The sequence below is a fragment of the Miscanthus floridulus genome, chromosome 13 (genome assembly GCF_019320115.1).
Source record: "Miscanthus floridulus cultivar M001 chromosome 13, ASM1932011v1, whole genome shotgun sequence".
Taxonomy (NCBI): domain Eukaryota; kingdom Viridiplantae; phylum Streptophyta; class Magnoliopsida; order Poales; family Poaceae; genus Miscanthus; species Miscanthus floridulus.
The window spans coordinates 20,342,746-20,370,514 of record NC_089592.1 but is presented as its reverse complement, the minus strand read 5'-3'; the positions used below and the strand labels follow the sequence as shown (position 1 = coordinate 20,370,514).

At 41.8% G+C, this 27,769-nt stretch overlaps 1 pseudogene; it reads left to right on the top strand.

Annotated features, from left to right (window-relative positions):
• Positions 1-27,769, top strand: part of LOC136499562 (7-deoxyloganetin glucosyltransferase-like) — a 35,005-nt pseudogene that overhangs the window by 1,052 nt on the left and 6,184 nt on the right.

The following is a 27,769-nucleotide window of genomic DNA, read 5'->3' as shown; positions in this document are numbered from 1 at the left end:
AAAATATGTTATTGAATTTGCTTTCGTTTTACAAGTAAAATTAACGCCTATATATTATAAGATTTTATACATGATTAAGTGGGGCCGTTACGACAAGATCGCCGGAGGGCCCTTATAATCTTAGGACCGGCACTGGGCGCAACACCCGACGTGCCTCACGTCATGTGTGTGCTGCCCACGGCGCTCATGAGCTTCACGCTGGAGGTGGCCCGGGAGCTCGGCGTCCCCAGAATGGTGCTCTGGACCAGCAGCGCGGCGGCACTCATGGTCCACATGAGGCTCTGGGAGCTCTGGGAAAGAGGCTACCTATCACTCAAAGGTACTGACAACTGGATTCGGGTTTTTTGCCGAGTGCTTGAGGCACTCGGCAAGGGCCAAATTGCACTCGGCAAAGCCTTTGTCGAGTGCGGCACTCGGTAAAGAAGACACGACAAAAAATTGATCGACAAAGCCCTCTTTGCCGAGTGTCTTTTATCGGGCACTCGGCAAAAGGCTTTGCCGAGAGCCCCGGGGGCACTCGGTAAAGAAAAGCGACCGTCACGGTGCTGGCCCCGTTGCGGTCGCTTTGCCGAGTGCCAACCCTGTAGGCACTCGGCAAAGTTTTTTTTATTTTTTTTTAAAAATTATTTGCCGAGTGCCCTCTATCCGGCCCTCGACAAAGATGTTTTATTTTTTTTTAAAAATTCTTTGCCGAGTGCCCCCTGGCCGGCGCTCGGCAAAGTTTGAATTTTTTTAAAAAATTTTCTTTGCCGAGTGCCCTCTGACCGGCACTCGGCAAAGTTTGATTTTTTTTTTAAAAAAAATCTTTGCCGAGTGCCATGGTAATGGCACTCGGCAAAGCTAGAAAAATGGTTTTCCAAGCACCCATTTTTCCAGCTTTGCCAAGTGCTGTGACCATGGCACTCAGCAACGGGGTCCTTTGCCGAGTGCAACACTCGGCAAAGTGTCCCAAAACGGTAATTTTTAATTTTTTTTACATTCCATCATGACAAATAAATTCATACAAACATATATCACATATATATATATCTCATCCATCACATATATATCTCATTCATCACATATATATCTCATCCATCCACACATCCATCCGCACATATCACATCCATCACAATATATATCACATATATAATAATAAGTGCTCAAATCTATCTAAATAAATCCACAAGTCCATCACAAGCCATCAAAGTCCATAAGTGCATCACAAGTATATCACAAGTCCATCACCAAGTGAACAACAAATGAAAAAAATACAACGTGCACTCATCTCGGCCACTATGACTGTGGTGAAGGCCTAGCTCCATCATTCGAGGTGCATGAGGTGGATTATTCGAACCACCATCAGATGAAGACTACACAAAGGAGAAAAGATTACATATGAGACAAGATTATTTGGATAGCTAATCTAGGAAGGTAGAGGCCATACAAGCAAAGCACAAGCGAAAGTAAAAAACTTTCATACTCATAGGAGTAGTTGCAGCTACAGGACGTGGACGTAGAGGTGGAACCAACAGCCCAGCTGGCAGAGAGAAGCCCACACGTGACACATGTAGAGATGTCCTGGTTTGTAAATATCGTAATTGACAACTTGCATTAGGTTCGTAATTTCATAATCTACATGTTCATACTACTATTAAGTAGGTTTTCAACTTTTAAATTTCGAGGTTAGATTTAATCCATTATTTTAGTAAAGGAAATTTTGTTTATTCCATATCTTTTGCGTTTTAGATCCATTTTAGCCCATTCAAGTTGCGTTAGATTCATAGCGATGAGATCTACGCGTTAATAACAATATTTATCGTGTCACTAATACTGGAATTTTATGGTTTAAATCACATATTGAATAATAGTTATGCAACTGGATTTTATAAACAAAATATGATTTGTTTCACTTTAGTTTTATAATTTAAATCTAAATTTGACTTAATTCAATTTATAGTATCTATAAAATATCTTATATATGTTTTTATATAATTAAAACACATGAAGCTAATAGTTTTATAAGTAGATCTCTCGGTAGTTGTATCTTTTCAACCGTAGCTCTGATTAGTGTGCTTCTCATGACCGAGTGTTCATAGCGATGTGTAGAATCGTGTTTCAAACTCTTTCACTTATTTTTCTATGATTGGTGTACTGTTCTAATTTAGATCTATTGTTTGCTTCATGTATGATTGTACGGATGTTTGTATGATGCTTTATGAAAGTTCAGTTGGTGAGATATACGTGGTGATCAAGAAGAAGAGGAAGAAGAACATTGAAGATTAAAGCTTACCGAAGGATCGGTGTTTAAGGCAAGTATAGCATGAGATCTTCCTTGTTGTCCTATACACCATTAATCACTTAATTCATACTGCATGTGTCTACCTTGGCAACCCTAGTAATTTTCCTAGCTATTTGATATCCTAGATTCCTTGATACCTTTGGGGTATTGCATTGGGTAGTATGATGCTAGTGCTCAACTACAACCATGATCTTATAACTTGACTAATGTAATATGCAATAAACATTAAAAGATGCTTTTTAGCAACATGGAACAAGGGGGCTAGAGCATTGGGCTGTTTTTATGGAGCTCTAGATTACTCTCTCTAAGGACTTATCTATAAGTGATCATCCGGGACTTATAGTACAGCTATGAGGGCAGCATGGCTCTGGCTTTAGCTCAGTATGAAGAACTTTTCTAGCTTGTTAGAGGTTACCTTTATGGCACAAGAGGGGTGTGTTCCGGGTTGGATATAGTGCGACCTCTGTCCATCAGTGTATAGGATGCGCGTCATTATGCTTGTCGGAAGGGGAGCCCTACATTCGCAGGCCGCAGAAACCTAGCGGCCCTAACTTGTTAGACGAACCTTTGAAAGGCTTCATAGTGAACCCTGCCGACCTTCCTTGGTAGTGGGTCAAGAGGCTGATCACCTCGAGCGAAAGGGTAAATCACCACTCACAGTGAAAGTGTACAACCTCTACAGAGTGTAAAACTAGTATATCAGCCGTGCTCACGGTCATGAGCAGCCTTGGAATCCTTACAAAATAGATGATAGACACTAATGATATGGATGATGAAGATTGTCACTAATGGTTAATTGTTTATGCTATTCATTATTCATGTTTACCTGATCATGTGTTTATGGGCTTGAGATAAACTTGTTGCTACTCCTATGCTAAAATCATGACTCATTAAAAGCTAATCACAGTTAAACCAGTGTCAACCTTTTGAGCCTCATAAACCCCATGTTATATTTGTTGAGTACGACATGTACTTATGCTTACTTTATTTTCAATTATTTGGATAAAAATCCCGGATGGGTACTGTCGACGAAATATGGTTGACAGTCCACCGAGGGGGGTGTCCGTGGTGGTAGATTATCGGTAGACGGTGCGTGTAATCAGGAACCAGATGGTTACAAAGGCACAAGACACAAGATTTATATAGGTTCAGGCCGCCAGTGTGGCGTAAAACCCTACGTCCTGTGCTCTGTTATTTGTATTGATCTGGGGTGAGATCTGTTGTCCTCCCTGAGGGGGACCCCTGCCTCTCCTTATATAGTCTAGAGGAGGAGGGTTACAAGTAAAGTATCCTATTTGGTACTATTATAATATCTAATACAACTTGTAATCTTGCTGTGCACGCCTCGATCTTACGGGCCGGGTCACCTCGGATGGTGCGGCCCATGTACCATCTTGTGGTACCCGAGGGTATATCCCCCACAGGTACCAGATTACTAGAGTACGGAGGAATTAGGCTTGTGATCAACCAGTCAGTTGTCCCTATGGATTTGGAGTCTTTGCCTAAAGATTAGAGTTATCTTTACGCTCTCTATACTCTGAGGTTATAATCTTTATACTATTACGCTATGTATTTAAGCATTGTTTTTGATATTACCTTTATTTGTAGGTATATGTGAGATTTGACTTCCTGGGCTCACATATGGTGTGTATCTGGTTTTATTCTTAAAACCGGGTGTTACAAAGTGGTATCAGAGCAATGCTGACTGTAGGACGCAAGCTTAGATAGAACTGGATGTTTTAGCATTCTTTTATCTTTGCTTACTTCTTGTTTTCCCTCCAACCTTGTTATTTTCTAAAAGGTTATGCTCACTTCAGCCTCTATTCTGTTATGAAAACCTTGCCTCTATTCTGAACCTTCTCTCTTCATCCATATAGATGGGTCATAATGAGGAGACCACCGGTATCAAAGGTTAGGGGGATCAAGCTACGTTGTCCTTAACTGCCTTCGACAAGAAGAAATAGGAGCAAGGAAGTAAAGTAAAGAGAAACTACATCCAAGGAAGATTGAATAATGTGGATATGACTACTACTCATGGAGCTAAGGAGGTTGTGTAGGTTTCATTCTAGTAAACTCAGCTCCTGCCACAGTGATGTTTGATCCCAGAGCTTCACATTCGTTTATCTCAAGACAATATGCAGAAGACCATAAGATAACTATGCTTTCGATAAGGAAACCGATGATGATTAACTCTCTAGGAGGTGAAGTGAAGGCAGACCACATATGCCCGAAAGTTAGTCTTGACATAAAGGGGGTGAACTTCATGGCAAACATTATCATTTTGGAGTCAATGAAAATTGATGTTATCTTAGGACAGGGATGGTTGTCTGCCTGTAAAGGAGTGATTAAGCGCGCCCAACGTTTGGTTCTTCTAACAACACCATCAGGAGAAAGAATTGAGTATGAAGGTATTCAGCTTGTACCTGAGGACAATGTGGATAAGAAGAGGAAGGTAGTCTCGCCAGAGCTAGAATTGGGAAGCAATCAATATTCGAGTTCTACTACATTGTCACATCCAGCTTCAATCCCTAGTCAGATAAACTCCGACTCTAAAGAGTCAGAAGTTTCTTAAGCTAAGATTACTCCACTCTTTCCACCGGAGGTATGCATAGATGGGTGGACGATCACCTATAACGAGTTTCAACCCCGAAAGATCAAACGAGCTAAAAAGCGGTCAAATCTAACAAAGATGAATCTTCGGAGTCAGCAAGTTGGTAACACACCTAGCAATAATTCTATGGAATTTTATACCGCAAAAGATACAGCTAAGATCATGTGTTATCGTTGCCAACAAGAAGGATGTTATGCTAAATTTGGCCAATGGAATAATCAATAATTACACCATGGAAGTAGCCAGAGTCAGATCACTACCGGACTACCACCAGCAAGTGATAAGTGACAGGCAACACGAAGGAAGCCATGATGAAATTGATGAAGTGGATGATGTGTCACTCTCACTCCCATGCAAGAGATGCTACCCTAGATGCTCATGTAACCACACCGTGTTTAAGGAATAGGAGTTGGTGCCCTTTATGTAATAAAAACGACAGTATCACAAGTTGAGTCAATGATTGAATTGTGCATCTTTATTGTTTGTTGAATTGTCATTATCCTTACGATTGTTTAGAATCTTTGTAATGATTGCAATGATCTTGTTGGGTGTTCCCACAATTTTATTTAGCTTATAGGCCTAAGGTATAAGGATCAGTGTAATAAATAGTTGGGTTATGGTATTCTTCTGTTTCCTCTATCCTGTCTTTTCGGAGTAGTCTGCACTCTTCAGCTTATATCTCTAATCTTAGATGACTAAAAATCATGAGAAAATTCTGGACAATAGTAGACATCAGTATCTTTCTCTGAGCACAAGAATCATCCTGATAGCTATTTTGGTTATGAAGATACGAAAATCACAAGCCGATGCATCTGTGCTGTTTGGAACCTGGAACAGTTTCTCTTGTGCACTGTTTTTGACCAAGTTAACTGCAAAATTTAGAAAAGTGTTCTATAAGGAACTTGTGGATAATTTGATAAGCTTTCCAACGATATAAGCTACAACTTCATTGGATTAACAGAATGAGAGTTACAGCCATTTTACGACGCTGCTGTTTTTTTTTGCTCGCGAGGAATTTCAGATTTCTTGTTCTTGCCCATATACGAGAGTATCATTGGGATGTCAGAACTTCTTGATACTAGTTAGCTCATACGGAAGGAAGATGCAAGCTACCTTTTTTGTGTCTCCTAGTTTATCTTTTCTTAAGGGGGTAGCCAAGTTGAAGAATTTGCAAGGTGAAGTATCCTACGTTCTAGTTTGCGTAGCGGAAGCGTGGTGGTACCCAAAGATGTGTGAGAAGGAAAAGTAGAGGCTTGTTAATTAAGTCAATTAAAGAAGTGTGAGTTGAACTACCTAACATGTTATCTGGAGTTATCCATTTTGAAGCATGGAAGTTCTATCTTTTTGGAAGTAAAAGTGACATATAGGAGGATCACAAGAATCTACAGGACATTTTCACTAAGTTGGTCTTGAGCTTGTGATAATCTCGTTGGAATGAGATTGATTATGCCTTAGAAAAGTGCTATCACTTGGAGAAGCAAAAGTCATGGCCGATGCCCTTAGCAATAGAGAGTTGTGCTAAGAAGGTTCGGGTGACACCAAGGACTAAGGATTGTATTCCAAGTTTGAGCAACTTGAACGGAATCATTAATGTTTTGAAGATTGGTAGTAGAATTTTCCTCTGACCAAGAGATTCGTCAGGCTTCATTGGAGAAGGTGGATATTTTAAGGAAGAGAATTGGTACTAAAGGAAAGGTGGCCTAGTAATTAGAGATATCTGGAAATTTCTCAAGGTACCTATCATAATCTTGGAGTTAGTTAGGCAAATTACTTCGAGTAAGGTCAACATGTATGCAAAGTAAAGTGGGATCCTTATCAAGACGATGGAACTACACGATGAAGTAAAGAAGAATTCAAAGACAAAGTATCCCTATCTCCTAGTCGATGTCTTCCGAATCTCGGGGACAAGATTCATCTGAAGGGGGTAGAATTGTAACACCCTAAAATTTGTCTCTTTTGAAAATAGAGCTAAAATGATTAAATTTGTAATTTTGTGTTCGTTAAAACATAGGAAATAAAAATTTTCAAGAAATTAAAATTTAATATAAGGTTTAGAACATGGATGTGCATACATGCCGGTGCATTTGATTTAATTGATTGAGTGGTTTTGGTTAAAATTCAAATTGGTTTAAATTGCTTTTGAAAATGAATTTGGAAATGGCTTTGAAATAAAAGAAAAGAAAAATAAAAAGAAATTGGAATATAAAAGAGTTTAAAAAGGCTGTGTAATTTATTTAAAACTTAACAAAAGTCCTTATCCTATTTTTGAATCGAAAGTATATATTTGAAATAATGTTTGAATTAGATTTGATTCATATCTGAAATTGGTTTTGAAATAGAAAAGAAAATTTGAAGGTGGAAAATCCTTTCCCTCTCTCATTTTGGCCCGAGCAGCCGCGTAGTCCAGCTCCAAGCCAGCCGGCCTTCCTCTGTTCCCGAGCCCAGCACCCCAGCCCTCTCCCTGTTTCCCTCTTCCCCTCACCGCGTGGGCCGAGGTTGGCGTGCATGCCCACTGCTCCTCCTCTTCCGTTTTTTTTCCGTGGCCCGTTTTCTTCCACCGGCCCGTTTTCTTCCTTCCATGCCAGCCCAGCGTCCCGGCCAGCAAGACCCGCAACGCGCACTCCTCCACCCTCTCCCGCTGACAGGTCTGGCCCACTGGTCAGTCACGTCTCCCACCTCCAGCTCGCACCCGAGACGGACTCCGTGTCGTAGTCCGTGTCTGCCCCGTCTCCCTCCATTTTGCGTGCGCCCCAAGCCACACCAGCCCTTAAATATCGGATGCCTGTGCCTGCCGCTACCTACCCCATGCCCTATCTCGCTCTACCCTTGCCCCGAGCCAGCCTTGCACCGTCGACAGATCTCGCCGAGGAGCCAGTCACCCGCCGCCGCAGTCCTTTGCCGTCGTTGCTTTCCCGACGCTCTTGTACTCCTACCGAGTTCCGTGTCGAGGGTATGAAGCTTCCTACGCTTTCCCCTCTATCTCTACTACACGCTGTTGTTCACCAGACGTTGCCGAAAGCCTGAATGTGGTCACCGTCCGCCCTGTCTGGCCTCGTGCCTTCACCAAGCCATACCCATCGACGATAACCTTCTAGGTGTGTTCTCCATCTCCTTCTCCTTCTCCCCGTGTTCCTAGTTCGTTCTCCTGTGGCCCGTAGGCTCCTCCCCAGGAACGCCACCATGCCAGCCATGGCGCTGCCACGGACACCTCGTTGGAGGCCCTGTTCCGGCCACTTCCTCTTCTTGTTTCGATTGTGGCCGTCCAGATCTAGATCAAGGGCTAGGAATAGAACTTACCCTTTCACGTGGCTGTTTTACTAAAGAGTCCCCGCCCTTTTCAATAATTGAACCGGCAGTCCAAAATGTTTTCCCGGAGTCCGTTTTCTTTTTTGGAAAGCGTATTTTGTTTCGGTTAAGTCTAAAATATGTTTTCAACTATTTATAGTTTTGCCACTCAACTTGTTTTAGCCATAACTTCTCCGTTTTAACTCCGATTTGATCCGTTCAACTTGCGTTAGGTTCGTAATGTCATAATCTACATGTTCATACAACTGTTAAGTAGGTTTTCAACTTTTAAATTTCGAGGATAGATTTAATCCATTATTTTAGTAAAGGAAATTTTGTTTATTTCATATCTTTTGCGTTTTAGATCTGTTTTAGCCCATTCAAGTTGTGTTGGATTTATAGCAACGAGATCTACGTGTTAGTAACAATGTTTATCATGTCACTAATACTAGAATTTCATGGTTTAAATCACATCTTGAATAACAATTATGCAACTGGATTTTATAAACAAAATATGATTTGTTTCACTTTAGTTTTATAATTTAAATCTAAATTTGACTTAATTCAATTTATAGTATCTATAAAATATCTTATATATGTTTTTATATAATTAAAACACATGAAGCTAATAGTTTTATAAGTAGATCTCTCGGTAGTTGTATCTTTTCAACCGTAGCTCTGATTAGTGTGCTTCTCACGACCGAGTGTTCATAGCGATGTGTAGAATCGTGTTTCAAACTCTTTCACTTATTTTTCTATGATTGGTGTACTGTTCTAATTTAGATCTATTGTTTGCTTCATGTATGATTGTACGGATGTTTGTATGATGCTTTATGAAAGTTCAGTTGGTGAGATATACGTGGTGATCAAGAAGAAGAGAAAGAAGAACATTGAAGATTAAAGCTTACCGAAGGATCGGTGTTTAAGGCAAGTATAGCATGAGATCTTCCTTGTTGTCCTATACACCATTAATCACTTAATTCATACTGCATGTGTCTACCTTGGCAACCCTAGTAATTTTCTTAGCTATTTGATATCCTGGATTCCTTGATACCTTTGGGGTATTGCATTAGGTAGTATGATGCTAGTGCTCAACTACAACCATGATATTGTAACTTGACTAATGTAATATGCAATAAACATTAAAAGATGTTTTTAGCAACATGAAACAAGGGGCCTAGAGCATTGGGCTATTTTTATGGTGCTCTAGATTCCTCTCTCTAAGGACTTATCTGTAAGTGATCATCCAGGACTTACAGTACAGCTGTGAGGGCTACATGGCTCTGGCTTTAGCTCAGTATGGGGACCTTTTCTAGCTTGTTAGAGGTTACCTTTATGGCACAAGAGGGGTGTGTTCCGGGTTGGATATAGTGCGGCCTCTGTCCGTCAGTGTATAGGTTGCGCATCATTGTGCCTGTCGGAAGGGGAGCCATACATTCGTTGGCCACAGAAACCTAGCGGCCCTAACTTGTTAGACGAACCTTTGAAAGGCTTCATAGTGAACCCTGCCGACCTTCCTTGGTAGTGGGTCAAGAGGCTGATCACCTCGGGCGAAAGGGTAAATCACGACTCACAGTGAGAGTGTACAACCTCTGCAGAGTGTAAAACTGGTATATCAGCCGTGCTCACGGTCACGAGCGGCCTTGGAACCCTTACGGAATAGATGATGGACACTAATGATATGGATGACGAAGATGCTCACTAATGGTTAATTATTTATGCTATTCATTATTCATGTTTACCTGATCATGTATTTATGGGCTTGAGATAAACTTGTTGCTACTCCTATGCTAAAATCATGACTCATTAAAAGCTAATCGTAGTTAAACCAGTGTCAGCCTTTTGAGCCTTATGAACCCCATGTTATATTTGTTGAGTACGACATGTACTTACGCTTGCTTTATTTTCAATTATTTGGATAAAAATCCCGGATGGGTACCAGATTGCTAGAGTATGGAGGAATTAGGCTTGTGATCAACCAGTCAGTTGTCCCTGTGGATTTAGAGTCTTCACCTAAAGATCAGAGTTGTCTTTACACTATCTATACTCTGAGGTTATAATCTTTATACTATTATGCTATGTATTTAAGCATTGTCTTTTGATATTACCTTTATTTGTAGCTATATGTGAGATTTGACTTCCTAGGCTCACATATGGTGTGTATCTGGTTTTATTCTTAAAACTGGGTGTTACAAGTGTCGCGATTTTGCCAAGAGCCTAGCACTCGGCAAATAAGTCCTTTGCCGAGTGCCCTTTTTTGCCGAGTGCCCGGCACTCGGCAAAGAACTCTTTGTCGAGTGCAATTCTTTGCCGAGTTCGGCACTCGGCAAAGAAGGTCTTTGCCGAGTGCCCGATTTTTGACACTTGACAAAGGCCCTGTTTCCAGTAGTGACTCTCGATGCCCCTTGTATATACAAGTAAATAAGTTAAATGTTACCATTGTCTAATCTTTGCCTAAACATCTTCTAATGATCTAATCTAATCTATTAGGCTTGAAATGAAAATTAGAAGGTGAGGGAAAAATTTCGCTGGGACATTACGAATTTAGTTTACATTTTTGAATTTTTGCACACTAACGCAATGGCATAAACCTAGTTTGGCAAATTTATGATTGAGGCCTCGTTTATGTTCAAACTCAAACTTCAAATAAAATAAAATTCCTGTTCATGCATTTTGCTATTGTTGTGCTAGATCTTGACGTGGAACGTAACCTAATACATAACTAGTTACAAAACATACTAACTAAAGCACTCCCTCCATCCCAAAATTCTTATCCCAAGTCCGATCCCGATCTTTCCACACTTGCAAAAATCGATCGATACATCATTGGGTGGCGACATCCAATCCACGTTGGTGGGACTTCTCTTAACATTCCTTCCTTTCTCGGGCTAAGAAAGCTAAGAAAGAATTAAGTTGCCACCCCTATCTATTGCTGCTGCCCCTATAAGCCAATCGCCGCCTCCATCGCCCTAGGAAACAGGTAAAACCAATCTTTGTCGCTCTTCTCTTTGCCTTAGCCTCTATCGGTGGTGGCCTGGCTAGCTGTGGGCAGCGTGCATGATCTAGGTGCAAGAAGATCTGAGTTACTGCCAATAAACCTTCATGTGGGACCATTTTTTTACTTTTTTAAAGAAGATTTTGAAATTAATTGGAGAACCCAACCAATGTCCAACGAACTTTTTTTAAGACTTGAAAACTCTATAATCTACCAATTCTTTTTTCTTAAATTATAGGAGATGTCGTTTGTGCAACTGCAAGATGATATATAACTATTCTTCGTTGACAAATATATATATATATATATATATATATATATAAGAACTACTGTTCTACAGCTGGCCATAGAATAACTTATTCTGTGGCCACTTTGAGTTATGATAGTTACTATGCTAATTTACAAGACTACAATAACTCCTTACTAAGTGATTTACTATAACATTATGGTAAATATCACCGTGAGTTGTAGTAACACGAGTATCGTAAATGCATATTCATGTTATAGTAAATTGGTACAAACATTATCGTAAATCAAGGTGACTATAGAATAAGTTATTCTATGGCTAGCTACAGAATATTCCGTGGATCAAGTTGTTTTTTGTATTGTGTTAATTATATATTAGCCAGTTGCGTTTACTTCACATTTTTCATTGCAAGTAGCTTCGCATAAAGTGTGAATCCTGGCTGGAGTACAGCCGGCCGCACCAGTTTTCAAATTCTGCGAATCTCAACGCATAGTAATGCTCCGAGGTCCGAGCTTTAGACAGAGGGAGTAGATCCCAAGATTATTTGCTTGTAGAGGCCATTATTGGTTGATCCGTTAGCTCCGTCTCTGAACTTCTACTCGCCTAGAAAAAATGATCATTTCTACGCTCATCTAAACTTTTGATATGTATTTATTTACCATTTATTTTATAAGTATTTAAACTTTATATAGGCATATATATAAAAATAATAATTTATATATATTCAGGTTATGACATATGATGCATGCTTATGTTCAAGTAAAACGCATGGTCAAATATACATTTTATTTACCATACAATATGCATGTCAGAAGAACATGCCACGTACCGCTGCTATAGCATAGGTTAACATAGATAGATAGGCAAAAACAATTTTTGAGAGGTGGATGTGTCAAGACCGCCATTGGCAAAATGCCTGTGTAAATCCAGATTTACGTAGACAGATGTACATGCCTACATCTGCAAATAAAATAGGAAAAAAAGAAAACAGCCTCGAGGCCCACAGAGCCCTCCCTAAGCTTTAAGATCACTGCAATGCGGAGACTTGTTGACGCTCCTGTTGCCTTCCAGTTGTACGTGCCACTCTCATTTCCGAGTCTGCTGCCAACAACTTCAATCCTTCTTAAGACAGCGAGACCGAATCAAATCCATGAATTTCATCCAAAGGGAAAGAGAGACATAGAGAGATCCAACGGATTGAACTCAGCATTTGTCACTGAATCCGAGCACCGCCCCTGCCCGATCCGCTCGATTTGAGGCCCGGCGATTGTTGCGACGGATCCGTTCTGCCGTCTGTATGGAGGGTGTAAGGACCGTGATGTGTCGAGAAGGTGGTGAATCAGGTAACTTAAAATCTATTTCTAATTATGGTCTCTAATTTTTATCTTAGAAAAACTCTATACAAATAAATAAACTATTTAAAAGTGTAACTACAATTTTGCTAGTGTGTTGCTATCTCTATCGCAAAAGAGTTATGCAACCAAGGTTCTAATCCTATCAACTAGCCTATCATTAAGCTAGAAAAGTAAAGCACACAACCAATATTACAATATAGATCCGGAAGCTAAAGAGTAAGTAGAGATATGCAAACTCCTGTCGACGGCTTCGGTATTTTTATCGAGGTATCGAAAAGCTCTCAAGCTTCCCCTAGTCCTTATTGTAGCCTCTCGCAAGGGTCAAGCTCCTGGTCGGGTAACTCCGTGGATAGCCTCGGGCCTTCCCCACACACAAGTGGGTCTCCGCTGTGTCTTTCGGCAAGCCTCTCCCAGACCGCTCCTTGCCGTCTTCACTATCAAGCTTTGGGCTGAAACTCCGTGGGCCTTATTCCTTCCGGTACATGGTGGCGGCCACACCACAAACGCGGTTGGTGTGGTCTCATAAGATTACAAGCCCATCTGATGTAAAACAATGGTGCGCGAAAGTACCGAGTGGTAAGAGGTGTGCAAACCTCACTAAACACTGGGCCTAACACCTAAAGGAAGCGCAAAGCGGTGGTCTAACTAACCTAAGCACTTCGCAAAACACCTACGCTAATCACCGAATATTTCACTAAGCACTATACATATGGAAATCATTAAAATGGAGTATCACCTCGCTTGGTATTTTTCCCAGCCTCTCCACGTCACAAATGTACGGTTTAGGGTCCCTTTTATAGCCCCAAGGGATGGAGTAGCCTCTCATGTACCGCTCCCAGGAACCGTCGGACCGTAAAGTATATGGTCCGACGCTACCATGTAGGCAGGGTCCAACCCTCACATTTCTGGTGCCTGATGAACAATGAATGCTTATAGTCCGATGCCCTCCTTCTTCGTGGTCCGACGCCCTGACACTGCTGCCTGTACTGCTGCTTCAACCGTCGACTGTACATGTGCTGGTCCGATGCCTAGGCGATGATAGGGTCGGACGCCCAGCATTTCTCTTTTTCACCCCATTTCTTCGACATCTCGTGTCCGGGCTTATTTCCAACTTGCGTCTTGGATCTTCTAGGTCGTCAACACCTCTTCTAATGTGCTACTCTCGGTGTTGATCAAAGTCTTCTTGCTCCAAACAAATCCAAGTTCGCTACACAACCTATTGGACTAAAAAAAACATTTACAAACACATTAGTCCAATTTGATCTTGTTAATCATCAAACAAACTAAATGGGCCGATAGTCCTTTTCCTTATAGAGGGCATGGACTGTGCATCACCGCGGAAAGGGAGATGAGGGCCCGCACGCCGCCAATAGGAGGACGCGGGATGACTGCCAGGGAGGTACATAGGGTCAGACGAAAAACTTGCGGCTTGCTAGCTCACTCGGCTCGGCTCGGATTGTTTACTTTTCTAATAAGCCAATCTAGTTTTTTCTAAAAAAAAAATGAGCCAGTCTAGTGTTTTACCTCGTTAAGTTAATGAGTTAGCTCGAGCCAGCTCACAGTCCAACTCACGAGTCAAATGAGCTAAGTACTTCATAGTCCAACAAGCTAAACTATTGGAGGCTTGATTTTCAAAATTGACGATCGGTGCCGTAGATGTTATTGTTTTTCCTCTAAATTTGGTGGAATTTAGAAAAAAACTGAGTAAAAATAACTTAAACTTGTGAATGGATCACAATTATTATTCAAAAAACAGTAGCTGGGAACCAAAAGTTAACATATGTATATGTGTGGATTTGCTCGCTTTTATCTCATCTTTGCAGATGACAGCTGCTTAACGAACGGCTACCTAGAGACAACGATCGTCGACTGGATCCCCGGCATGCTGCCGATCAGCCTCGGCGACATCTCCAGCTTCGTCCGCACCACTGACCCGGACGATTTCGGCCTGTGGTTCAACGACACCGAGGCCAACAACTGCACCAAGGTCGGCACGCTCATCATCAACACGTTCGACACCCTTGAGCTGGACGTCCTCGCTGCACTCCGTACGGAGTACCCGTGCATCTACACCGACGGGCCGCTGGGCGCCCTTCTCCGCCACCGGCACCACGAAGATGAAGCCGCCGGCGGCTTGCTTGACCTCAACCTGTGGAAGCACGACACCGAGTGCTTGGCCTGGCTGGACGCGCACACAACTACAATAAGTATTTGTAGGGGCGGCTGGCGATGGTTTGTAGAGGCAGCTCGGCCAGCCGCCCCTACCATACAATCTCTATAAATCATGCATTTGTAGGGACGGTTACTAGACTGCCCCTACAAATTGATTTATAGAGACGGCCGGTGTTATCAGCCGGCCCTATAAATCGATTTGTAGGGGCGGCCGTAGTACCAGCCGCCCCTATAATACATGTTTGTAGGGGCGGTTCAGTCTAGAACCGCCCCTACAGTACATTTTCCATAAAAAAATTCAAATTTATAATTTAAATTCGACCGGAACATATATATATATATATATATATATATATATATATATATATATATAATTCAAATATGACTACAAGCACAAGAGCATTATATAAACTACCATTACAAGTCCAATTTACAAGAATATATACAATCCATCATTAATAGATATAATTCACAAGTCAAATTCGTTCCATAAGTCCAAACCGTCCCACAAGGTAAGACCAATGTCAAATTCTATACAAATTATTATCTACGGCCTAGAGCTAGCCTTTCAGTCTCATGAAGATGTTGGTACTGAGGATTTCTACCTAAGTCAGAATCTCGGTCATGGTAGGTGCCTTTGACGTGTACAATCTGGTCCAATATGAAGTTGTAAAGGTCGTAGATGAGCTATAAGAGTTGGTCATCCTTGTATGGGTCTCTTTTCATTTCTTTCTCTTCTTTCCACTACAAGAGAACAAGTTTCGGTTTAGTATTTCATATCATGTGTGAAGTTTTTATACTACGGGTAAAGATGTTCAAACTTACCCTTAAGGGGTGTCTCCTATAGGCACCGGTGTTACTCATCATAGAACATACATAGTATCCATAATGTACACTCATAGGTTTCTGCTTGGGGCACTGTGTGTTTGCATATGAAAATGTTAAGTAATGCTTTTGACAGCCATGTAATGGAGTACTAAAGTAAGTTACACTTACCACACATAGTGTTTTTATAGCTAGCCTTTCCTTCCTTACTGGATCATGCCTTCCGTGATGTTGATTGACATAGAACCTAAATGCCCTGCTCGAATTATTTTAGCAAATACAACTTATTAGTATCCAAAAGTGAACGCTACAAGTATATATACAAACATATAAGCTAATGAGGATTGTCGATATGTATACATCTCGAGAATCGATATGAAGTCTTTGTATGTCACCAGGTCCCTATCTATTGAATCAAAGACCCATGCCATGCCCCCCCGACATCGATGCCTATACAAATCCAGTGGTTGCTGTATGGATTTAATCATAGAACTAGATAAGCTCTTTTGCATCGAATAAAATATATCAAACAAAGCTTTAAGTATAGAGTTTAACTTACTCGAAGTTGTATGGTAGCCATATAGTAGAGTGCTGTTGGAGATTTTTAAAAGCCAGGGCAATGTATGCCGAAACTTTAAGGGACACTTGTCTTAGTTTCTTCGCACGGATGTCCTCTTTCTCCCGTAGGGTCTTTCCAGCAGCTAGCTCTTTGGCATCCAGTTTGCACTGTCTAGGGTAATTAAAATTTGTTTGTGCTATAGCTTGAGGGTCTATATACCTGGCTTTCACACTTGGCATTTGTTTTACAATGTGCACTTGCATTCTACAAATCACGGTGTGGGTTAGTTACAACAAAATCCAAAGATTACATTCATATCATATTGGAAGGACAAGGACTTACAGGCACCACATACGAATTAGATTCATTTCCATTGCTCTGAGGTGAAAGCATGTCTGCATATCATTGAAGTCAAATATAATTTTCCCGGCTGGGCTTCCAAATGTGCCGGTGGGGAAGCATGCTTGTACGAGGTCTATACTCGTTAGGAGAACACGCAAGTACCAATCTTGGAACCTTCTCATTCCAAGTGGTAGGCGCTGAATGTCCCGGTTTGATAGAAAGGGCTTGCCTCTTTCATATGTTTTTGGGCAATCCTTTGACCATTTGATGGCATCAACATTTGGATATTGCTTTGCTGTTTGGTGGAGTTTGCTAGTGACAGCCTCCTCAGAAGCTTGTGATGGGACTTTTTTAACTTGGTTCTCAGGCTTGAACTGGTCATGGGCATACCACTTGTGCACTGACGAGACGTCTTTCATCAGAACATAAATTGGCCTTATGGTGATTGGATGCTTCTTTCAAAGTTCCCATTTAGGCATGTCCTCATCTTCTTGTGCATCACCTTCTTCAGGAGGCACTCGTTGTTCATGTATCAGCTGCGCTTGTTGAGAAGACTGTGGCATCTCATCATGCACTTGCTCGGTATGAGCTGGAGAAGGATGTGGCTTATTAGGCACATGCTCGCTAGGAGGCGGGGAAGAATGTGGCATCTCAGGAATGTGGTGGCCATGAGACGGTGAAAATATCTCCTTGTCCTCAACAACTCGCTCCAAATTTGAGAGAGGGGGAGGCGACAAAGAAGCAGTCAATATAATATCCCGTTTGTGCCAGAGGGTGAACTGCCCCATTACGTCTCCGAGTAACACCAGCCTCTCGGGAGTTGCGTAGTCTATCCTCCACTACATGAACTCAAGCTTCATGGTATGCACCTCGACCCTAGTGTAGTATGGTGGTATCTTATTATTCTGGTGTAAGCCACCGGGAGGATGTGCCACACCCATTGCCACCTCCATCACAATGTTTTGTCGGCCGCTGAGAAACACCAAGGTGCAACTAGTTGGTTCCCGGATGTGATCGACAGGGGTTGTGGCTGTAGTGGAACCTTGGCCGCTAGGAACTTCCGGAGTGCTGCCAACTAATGCCAGTTCTCCTGGCAGCGCCATTACTGTCCGTGGCTCCGTAGACAGTCCTTGCTCCTCCAGCGCCTTCGCAACTAGAGACTTCACTTGGAGCTCAAGATTAGCCTCCCAATCTCTGCCATGTTTCTTGTACATGTGCCTGTCCTCTTCAAATCTGTGCTTCTAAGTCATCTTTTTCCCTAGCCCCCTGGTGCGGCCTGTGTGCTCATTGTTTCCCAAGCCAAGGCTAAGCTTGTCCCTCTCTCTAGAAGGATTGAATGGGCCTTTCTCCTTGTCTTCAGCATATTTCAGTATCCTTGATACTGCCTCTTGGTCCTCCGGCTTATTAAACTTAAGATTACCACCAGATGATTCTGTACTCCTCATATATATCCAATTCCTTGAGCGTACCTTCAAATTCTTCACATCGATATTCCCAGAAGCTATGGCCTCTTCGTCCATCTTCCTAAACTGCTCTTCCTTGGCATAGTAGCCACCGGGGCCTAGAAGATGATGGTGTTTGTTCCTCTTCGCGGGTGTTATGGGCACTGAGCTCCAATGCCTCAGGTGAAGCCTTCTGAGCCATGAGCTCTTCCCATTGACTAGGTGTTATGTTGCCAAACTTGTTGAAGGGAGTTAACCCCTTTTGGATATACTTCTTGTTGAGCTTCGACCTCCAACGTCGGAATGACTTTCCCATGATCTTGAAAGCATTTTTTTTACCAATTCGTGCTTACCCTCTAGAAATCTAAAATTGAGCTTCAGCTACTTATCCCATAGTTCATCCTTTTTCTTCTCTGATACCTCTTTCTAGTTAGGGATTGCTAGGTTCAATTTATCTCTTACTAGGGCTCCGATCGCATTACGGAATCATCCTCTGAATTCTTTTGGCTCAAGGATCTCCCCTGCCAGTCTGACCTCTGTTATCACATATCATGCCTTATCTGGATATTGGTTTGCTTTTCTATCCCCTTGTTTCCTCTTTGGCTTGGTAGTCGTGTTTGTGGTTGTGTCTAGAGGTTGTGGAGCAAAGGCCTCAATGTCCGTCTCAGTGGCTATTGCCTCTGCTCTCCTTTCCTCTACTCCGTCTTGTTCGGCGAGATGTTGCGGATGTCGACGTTGTCTTTTCTGAGTTTTAGGAGAGACCTATATATACGATAGGTCAAAGTGTTAGCAGAGATAACACAGCTAAAGCTTTAGCAAAATTTACAAGCTAAGGCTTTATCCCTACCTCCTTGTTTGGGTCAAAATCCTTATCCAAATGTTCCTCCGTTGACCTCCTTCTGGCTTCACGTGAGAAAGGATCCTTGGGACTTACATATCCCTCTTCTAAGTCCTCCTCCTCATCATCATCCTTTTCTTCTTCGCCTTCAGCAGCCTCTCCTCCTCTTCCTTCTGCTCCCCCTTCCTCCTCGTCACACTGCTCCTGAGTAAGCATCACTTCTAGATCCTTTTCTAACTCGTTATCAAACTGCTCCTGAGTAAGCTGGTCCTCTAGTGCTTGCTCCTCATAGGTTGGCTACTCATCTTGCTTGGGGCATCGGGCTACACTGTCTAGTGTCCGCGACATTATTTCGCGCTTTGTTCTAATAGATGCAAGAAAGTGTGCTTTAGGTACATGAGAAGGTATAAGAAATAAAAAAGGTCTATAAACCAAAGTAGTCCTATAAAATAACACTATATCAAAAAACGAGTAGTAGCAGTAGTAGAGGCCTCAGAAACATGTCATTCATCATTTGATCATGAACTTGGAGCATTAAGGCATCATAATAGAGAAGATATGAGAAGGTAATGTAGGGGCGGCTGGTAATGATTCTAAGTTCCTCACAAGTTCTTGATTATCAGCTCATATTCCATATAATGTATGGACTTGGACAATTTCATCATCAGCAAAACAAAGGAGAGGGGAGATTTGGCAAAAAAAAGCCTGCAGTTCCCAAAAGAAAGGAGAGGGGAGAACTTTTAGGCTTCTTGCTGCAAAAAAACAAAAAAAATCAACGGGGCACAGGATCAGTCAGAGCTCTCAGAGTTCCCAAAAGAAAGCAAGCACCATGGGGTTGAAATTGAAATGATTAAACCAACAAAACAAGGGTTGGGCCTATGGGGTCTCTGCAAAAAACACAACCCAAATGGTTACTTACAAGTGCAAATGCCAAGGCTCAAAACTACTATGGTGCCATGATTTGGAGTGGTGCTATGGCTAGCCACCATTCGACAAACACAATGCTAAAGATTATCACTAACAAGCAGGTGAGACCTATCACCTAGACCTACAAGTAAATTGAAATTCCTACCATAGTTGAAACATAAAACAATTGGTTTCAGAGCAAAATGGTGGACGTCCCGCTGCAACATTGTGTACTAATAATAGCCTATAGAACAATGGACCAAGTCTACTTCTATCAAGTATTGTTTTTACTCAAAATATAGTTTATGTAGTAACCTATCGCTTGTAGGTATTACGCAGGTCTATACATAAAAATGTATTGCTTTACTACATAAATTAATGTATTACAATTCATTTGATAGTAAATTCCGACACAGAGATTGCCAAAGTCCATGGTGATCTTAATCCTGTGGAAGAAAATTAAAGGCTGATAATGAGGACATTCCTAGCATTCACTCATCTCCAAATGAAACTACATTTGATATAGCTGGTCCGATTACAAGGAGTAGAGCAAACCAATTGGAGAAGGAAATTCATTCTTAGGTGAACGCTAACCTTATGCTTAATAATCAGATTATGTTGAATGGGCCTATGCTTCTGAGTACTTGTTTCAATGTTCTTAGGAATGATGGAGTGCACGAACAAGCGTGGGATGATGATGGATTCTGCCCGCCAAATATAAGCAAGGAACCTGGACGTGCAAGAGAGAGAGAAAAGAACATTCAGCTACCATGAATAACAGTCGTTGGAGTGCAAGCAAATATTTCAGAAGTTAGGAATGCATGCAGCCAACAACCGGGTTGCTATCCACACACGTTCCAGCATGCATGCAGAAGAATGCCAACCATCCATGCGTCCCACTAGGCCTGGCTATTAATAAAAGTAGTGTTACAACTTTCCACTACATGTTCTCATTTATTTCTTCCAAACTAAAACTCAACTAGTATTATATATCCCTGTAATGGATGACGTGAACAGTAACTTGGAGATTGCAAATTCAGAAATACAAACTTTTTGAGTTCTTGTTCTAGCGTGAGTCTTGAGAGGCTTGCCAACTTGTTCTTTCGATTCCTGAGGGAGTTGTAGAACGCCGAACTATGGTTCACCTAGTTTGTGCCTTCACATCTATACGGTGTGATTGCGTGGGCTATTTCGTCGGTACGTGGAAGGGTGATTGTCTCGGTAGTTCATCGTGTGGGCAGCCTCGCGGTGCATTGCCTCTTCACCAGGTGACGCAGCGACAAGTTATCAAGTTTGTGGATCCTTTGAGAAGATCGTGACACAACTACTCGTCACACGTGATCCATAGACGTGTGCCCATCATCTGGTACCAGAGCCTCCGTTTACTCGTTAGGATCATTCTTATTTTGGTAGGATAGTTTTTTATATACCTACAGTCCACACATAGACAAATAGAAAACCTGCAGCCTCTCATTTGTGCCTAATTTGTAGTTTGCATTATCGAGTTTTCAATCCTTTGAGACTTGTCTAGTTGCTGAAATTTTTCTTTTCCACATCGTTCTAACTTTCATCCTTGATCAGCTTCACCCGTCCCACCCTTGATTGCTTTTTTAACCGCCACAAATTCCCACCCTTTCCACCCGAGTTTTCTTGTTCTTTGGGATGCGCCACCCCTCTATGTTGTCTTTGTTGCGCCCCCTTAGTTGAAAGTTATGCTGCGTTTGTCTCAAAAGATATCAAAAAAAAGAAAAAAAAGCAAGAGTATATATATATATAAAAAGAAGAAACAAAAGAGACTTGTGATCAGCACGCCAAAAGGGGCTTGAGTAGCACTTTGGTTGGTGCGAGTTGTTTCCACTTCTTCCATATTGTTCCTTTCTTTTGCATCTTTTTCTTTCTATTTAGCAACTTAGACTTGTGTTATTTCTCTTTTGGATTATTATTCGGTTTTGCATCACTACATTTCAGCGCACTACTTATACATTTTATCACCACCAAGCTCCACTAAAAAGCACCGTGAGCTGTTGCACCATAGTCTCTGGTACAATCACTCTTCCACTACAGATTGCAGCCCCAGTTCTTGCCCTTTCTAGGAAGAGAAAGAACTTGTTCAGCAAGTGGTGAGGGAGTGATTCCACATATATTCCACATATATATTGTCCTATTTTTCCCCTCTACTAATATGGCAGGACGTGGCGATGGTGCCACTATTTCGGTGGAGGAATTCCAGGAGCTGCGTACACAAATGAATGATTTGATGCAACAACTACAAACTCTCCAATTGAACATGCCTCATAGAGAACCACCACCAAATGAGGATGATGACAATGAGGATAACGAGGCACCACGTCATGCCGCTGGTCATGGACATGGACGTAGTGGGTTTGGCCATGGTTTTGGTCGTGCTCGGCGCATTCTAGTTGGAGGTGGAGATTATGATGGTGATGATGATATGTTGTCCGACATGGATGATCATCGGCATGGTGTCCATCATGGTTATCGTGACCGCCATCGTCGTCGTGATGATGATGGTTTAAGTAAAGTGAAAGTGTCTATTCCAAAATTTAATGGAAAGGAAAGTGCTGATGATTATTTTGAGTGGGAGACCAAGGTTGATCAGATCTTTGATTTCTAAACTTACCCTCCTGTCAAGAAAGCAAAGCTTGCTGCAATTGAGTTCACAGGTTATGCAATCACTTGGTGGAATCAAGTGTGTGCTGATTTCCACCGTGTTGGACATGATCATATTACTTGGGATGACATGAAATGAGAAATGAGGCGGAGATTTGTTCCTGCCCATTATTCTCGTGAGCTACATTTGAGGCTAAAGCGTCTTGTCCAAGGTCATCGTAGTGTGGATGAATATTTTTAGGAAATGGAAATGTGTCTACTTTGTACCAGTATCACTGAAGATGAGGAATCAACGATGGCTCGATTTCTGGTTGGTCTTAATAAACCAATCGCAGACAAGGTGGACATGACTAATTACAACACTACGGATGAATTGCTACATTTTGCAAAAAGGGCAGAACGACAGCTTGCTGAATCTTATAAGAACCGTGCTTCATTTTTAGCTCCTCATAGTTCTACTCCATGGCGCCATTCACAGCAGCACGGGTCAGGGGTGCACACACCTTCATCTCGTGCAACTTCTCGTTCAATTTCAACGTCTGCCAAACATTTTGATTCAAGAGGCAAAGCTGAAAATTCCGATCAGTCTAGCTCCTCTGTTACAGTAGCCCAACGGAAGACAAGCAAGATTGAGTGTTTTAAGTGTGGTGGTCATGGACATAAGCAAGCTGAATGTCCCAATAGATGCACTATTATTGCACTTGCAGATGGTTCTTATGATTCTCGAAGTGAAGAGGAGGATGAGCCTATTACCCAAGCATTAGCAGACCTTTCTCTTGACACTTGTGAGTATTCAGCAGAGGATGGTACTTTTGAGCTAGGTCTGAATTGTTTAGCCATTCAATCTCTTCCAGATTTTGCTCAAGATGACTTATCCCAAGATGATGTTCTTCAGCATCCAGCCGAGATTACTTGTGTTGATTTTGATAAGTTGCTTGCTGATTTTCCTGATTTGGCGCCTTCTACTCTGAATACACCAGCTCCTTCTTTGGTGGTTCGGCGGGTTCTTTCAATAGAATTTGTTGCTGCTGAGCAAGGCCAGCGCCACAATTTGTTTCAATCACGATGCAAAGTGAAAGGATAGGTGTGCCGCTTCATCATTGATGGTGGGAGCTGCAACAATATTGTTAGTGCTTTGCTTGTTGAGAAGCTTGGTTTGCAGACACGTCGCCATCCACATCCGTATCACATGCAATGGCTGAATAATTCTAGGACAGTGAAGGTTTCAACTATGGTCCGCTTGTCATTCTCCATTGGTGACTATCATGGAGAGGTTGATTGTGATATTGTACCCATGCAAGCATGCCATTTACTGTTGGGTCGTCCATGGCAATTTGATGTGGATTCGGTGCACTTTGGATGGTCTAACAAATATACTTTCATTCACAAAGACAAGAAGGTGGTTCTTGTTCCATTATCTCTAGAAGAGATCTATGCTTCAGATGTGGCTCGCATGAAAAGAGAAGAATCTGAGAAAAGAAAATTGAGTGAGCCCCCCAACACTAGTAAGGGAGAGACTCCTAACCCATCCAGCCACATAAAGCCTCATTCCACTTCAAAACAGCTATGCCAAAATGAGTGCTTATTTGTGAGCAGGAGTGATTTGAGAGAAGTGAAGAACACCACAACCCCATTCTTTGTGCTCTTGCACAAGGAGGTCCTACTTTCAACTACCGATTTACCTTCATCGCTGCCTAGTGTTGTTCTTGATCTCTTATAGGACTTCAAAGATGTTTTCCCGATGAGGTGCCAGCTGGACTTCCTCCACTCCGCAGAATTGAGCATCAAATTGATTTGGTACCAGGTGCTTCTCTTCCAAATCGTCTAGCCTACCACACCAATCCCGAAGAGACAAAGGAAATTCAGCGACAGGTAAAAGAGCTTTTGGACAAAGGGTATATTCGTGGATCCTTATCACCATGTGTGGTTCCCGTTCTTTTAGTCCCAAAGAAAGATGGCTCTTAGCGCATGTGTGTTGATTGTCGTGCTATCAATGCTATAACTATTAGATATTGCCATCCCATTCCACGGCTTGATGACATGTTAGATGAATTGAGTGGCTCAACTATTTTCACCAAGATTGATTTACGCAGCAGCTATCACCAAATTCACATGAAAATTGGTGATGAATGGAAGACAACATTTAAGACTAAATTTGGCTTATATGAATGGCTTGTGATGCCATTTGGTTTGATGAATGCTCCTTCAACTTTTATGCGTTTAATGAATCATGTTTTAAGAGCTTTCATTGGCAAATTCGTGGTTGTATATTTTGATGATATCTTGATCTATAGTAAATCATTTGATGAGCATCTTGATCATATCCATGCAGTCCTTGCTGTTTTGAGAGTCGAGAAATTGTATGGAAATATTTCTAAGTGCACCTTTTGCACAGATCGTGTTGTTTTCCTTGGTTTTGTTGTGACTGTAGATGGCATCCAGGTTGATGAAGAGAAGATTAAAGCGATAAAGGATTGGCCTACTCCTAAAAATGTGAGCCAAGTTCGAAGTTTCCATGGTCTTGTAGGTTTCTACCGGCGCTTTGTTAAAGATTTCAGTGCAATCGCTGCACCCCTTAACAATTTGACAAAGAAGGATGTTCCATTCAAGTGGGGAGATGAATAGGACCAAGCCTCTGAAGAGTTGAAAAGAAAGCTTTGTGAAGCACCACTGCTACAACTACCAGACTTTGGTAAGACCTTTGAGATCGAATGTGATGCAAGTGGTATTGGCATTGGAGGTGTGCTACTTCAAGAACATAAACCTGTTGCCTACTTTTCTGAAAAGTTAAATGGTCCACATCTGAATTACTCTGTCTATGATAAAGAGCTTTATGCCTTAGTTCGAGTTTTGGCAGTTTGGCAACATTATTTGTTACCTAAAGAATTTGTCATCCACTCTGATCATGAAGCTTTAAAATATCTCAAAAGCCAAGGCAAGCTGAACCGTCGACATGCTAAATGGATTGAGTTCATTGAAACATTTCCCTATGTCGTAAAACATAAGCATGGGAAAGATAACATTGTTGCTGATGCTTTATCATGGAGATGTGGCTTGGTTACACAATTAGATACAAAAGTGCTTGGTTTGGAATCCATTAAAACACTTTATACTGATGACTTTGATTTTAAAGAACCTTTCTCTCATTGCATTGCTGGAAAAGGTTGGGACAAGTATTATGTGCATGATGGTTTCTTATTTCGGACTAACAAACTATGTATTCCAGCCTATTCGATTCATCAAGTTCTTTTGCAGGAAGCACATGCTGGTGGCTTAGCTAGTCATTTTGGCATCAAAAAGACATTGGACATGCTCTCTGATCATTTCTTTTGGCCACATATGCGACGTGATGTCCAGCGACATGTTGAGTGCTGCATAATCTGCTTGAAAGCTAAGTCCTGCCTTAATCCCCATGGTCTTTATACTCCATTACCAATCCCAACTGTACCTTGGGAAGATATATCCATGGATTTTATTTTAGGGTTACCTAGGTCTCAGAGGGGGAGGGATTCTATCTTTGTTGTTGTTGATCGCTTCTCTAAAATGGCACATTTTATTCCATGTCATAAGAGTGATGATGCTTCACACGTTGTTGATTTGTTTTTTAGGGAGATCGTTCGTCTACATGGAGGGCCAAAGACTATTGTTTCAGACCGAGATACAAAATTTCTAAGCTATTTTTGGAAGACCTTATGGGCTAAACTTGGCACGAAGTTGTTATTTTCCACCACTTGTCATCCACAAACGGATGGGCAAACTGAAGTTGTCAACCGTACCCTATCCACCATGCTGTGTGCCGTGCTGAAAAAGAATTTGAAGCTATGGGAAGACTGCCTTCCACATGTTGAATTTGCTTATAACCAGGCAGTCCATTCCACAACAAATTTTTGTCCATTTGAAATTGTTTATGGTTTTAAGCCGCATACTCCCATGGATGTTTTGCCTTTACCATTACAGGAACAAGTTAACTTGGATGCAGCAAAGAGATCGGATTTTCTCAAGAAGCTACATGATGAGACAAGAAGGAATATCGAGAAGAAATCAGCACAATATGCAAAGGAAGCGAACAAAGGTAAGAAGAAGGTTACATTCCAGCTCGGAGACCTCATGTGGTTGCATCTACGCAAGGATCGATTTCCCCAACAGCGCAAGAGTAAGTTATCTCCTAGGGGTGATGGTCTGTTCAAGGTTTTACACAAAATAAATGATAATGCTTACAAAATTGAGCTACCACCTGAATATTCCAATGTGAGTACAACATTCAATGTCAAAGACTTGCTTCCATTTGTTGGTGAACCTGAGTCGAGGACGACTCCTCAAGAGGGGGAGGCTAATGTGGACATTCCTAGCATTCACTCATCTCCAAATGAAACCACATTTGATATAGCTGGTCCGATTACAAGGAGTAGATCAAAACAATTGGAGAAGGAAATTCATTCTCAGGTGAACGCTAACCTTATGCTTAATAATCAGATTATGTTGAATGGGCCTATGCTTTTGAGTACTTGTTTCAATGTTTTTAGGAATGATGGAGTGCACGAACAAGCATGGGAGGATGATGGATTCTGCCCGCCAAATATAAGCAAGGAACCTGGACATGCAAGAGAGAGAGAGAGAAAAGAACATTCAGCTACCATGAATAACAGTCGTTGGAGTGCAAGCAAATATTTTGGAAGTTAGGAATGCATGCAGCCAGCAACCGAGTTTCTATCCACACACGTTCCAGCATGCATGTAGAAGAATGCCAACCATCCATGCATCACACTAGGCCTGGCTATTAATAAAAGTAGTGTTACAACTTTCCACTACATGTTCTCATTTATTTCTTCCAAACTGAAACTCAACTAGTATTATATATCCCTGTAATGGATGACATGAACAGTAACTTGGAGATTGCAAATTTAGAAATACAAACTTTTTGAGATCTTGTTCCAGCGTGAGTCTTGAGAGGCTTGCCAACTTGTTCTTTCGATTCCTGAGGGAGTTGTAGAACGCCGAACTGCAGTTCACCCAGTTTGTGCCTTCACATCTATACGGCGTGATTGTGTGGGCTGTTTCGTCGGTACGTGGAAGGGTGATTGTCTCAGTAGTTCATTGCGTGGGCAGCCTCGCGGTGCATTGCCTTTTCACCAGGTAACGCAGCGACAAGTTATCAAGTTCGCGGATCCTTTGAGAAGATCGGGACACAACTACTCATCACACGTGATCCATAGACGTGTGCCCATCAGCTAACAAAGCCATTTTAGAGATGCTACGGCAGTCTGATGCAAGTGAAGAATC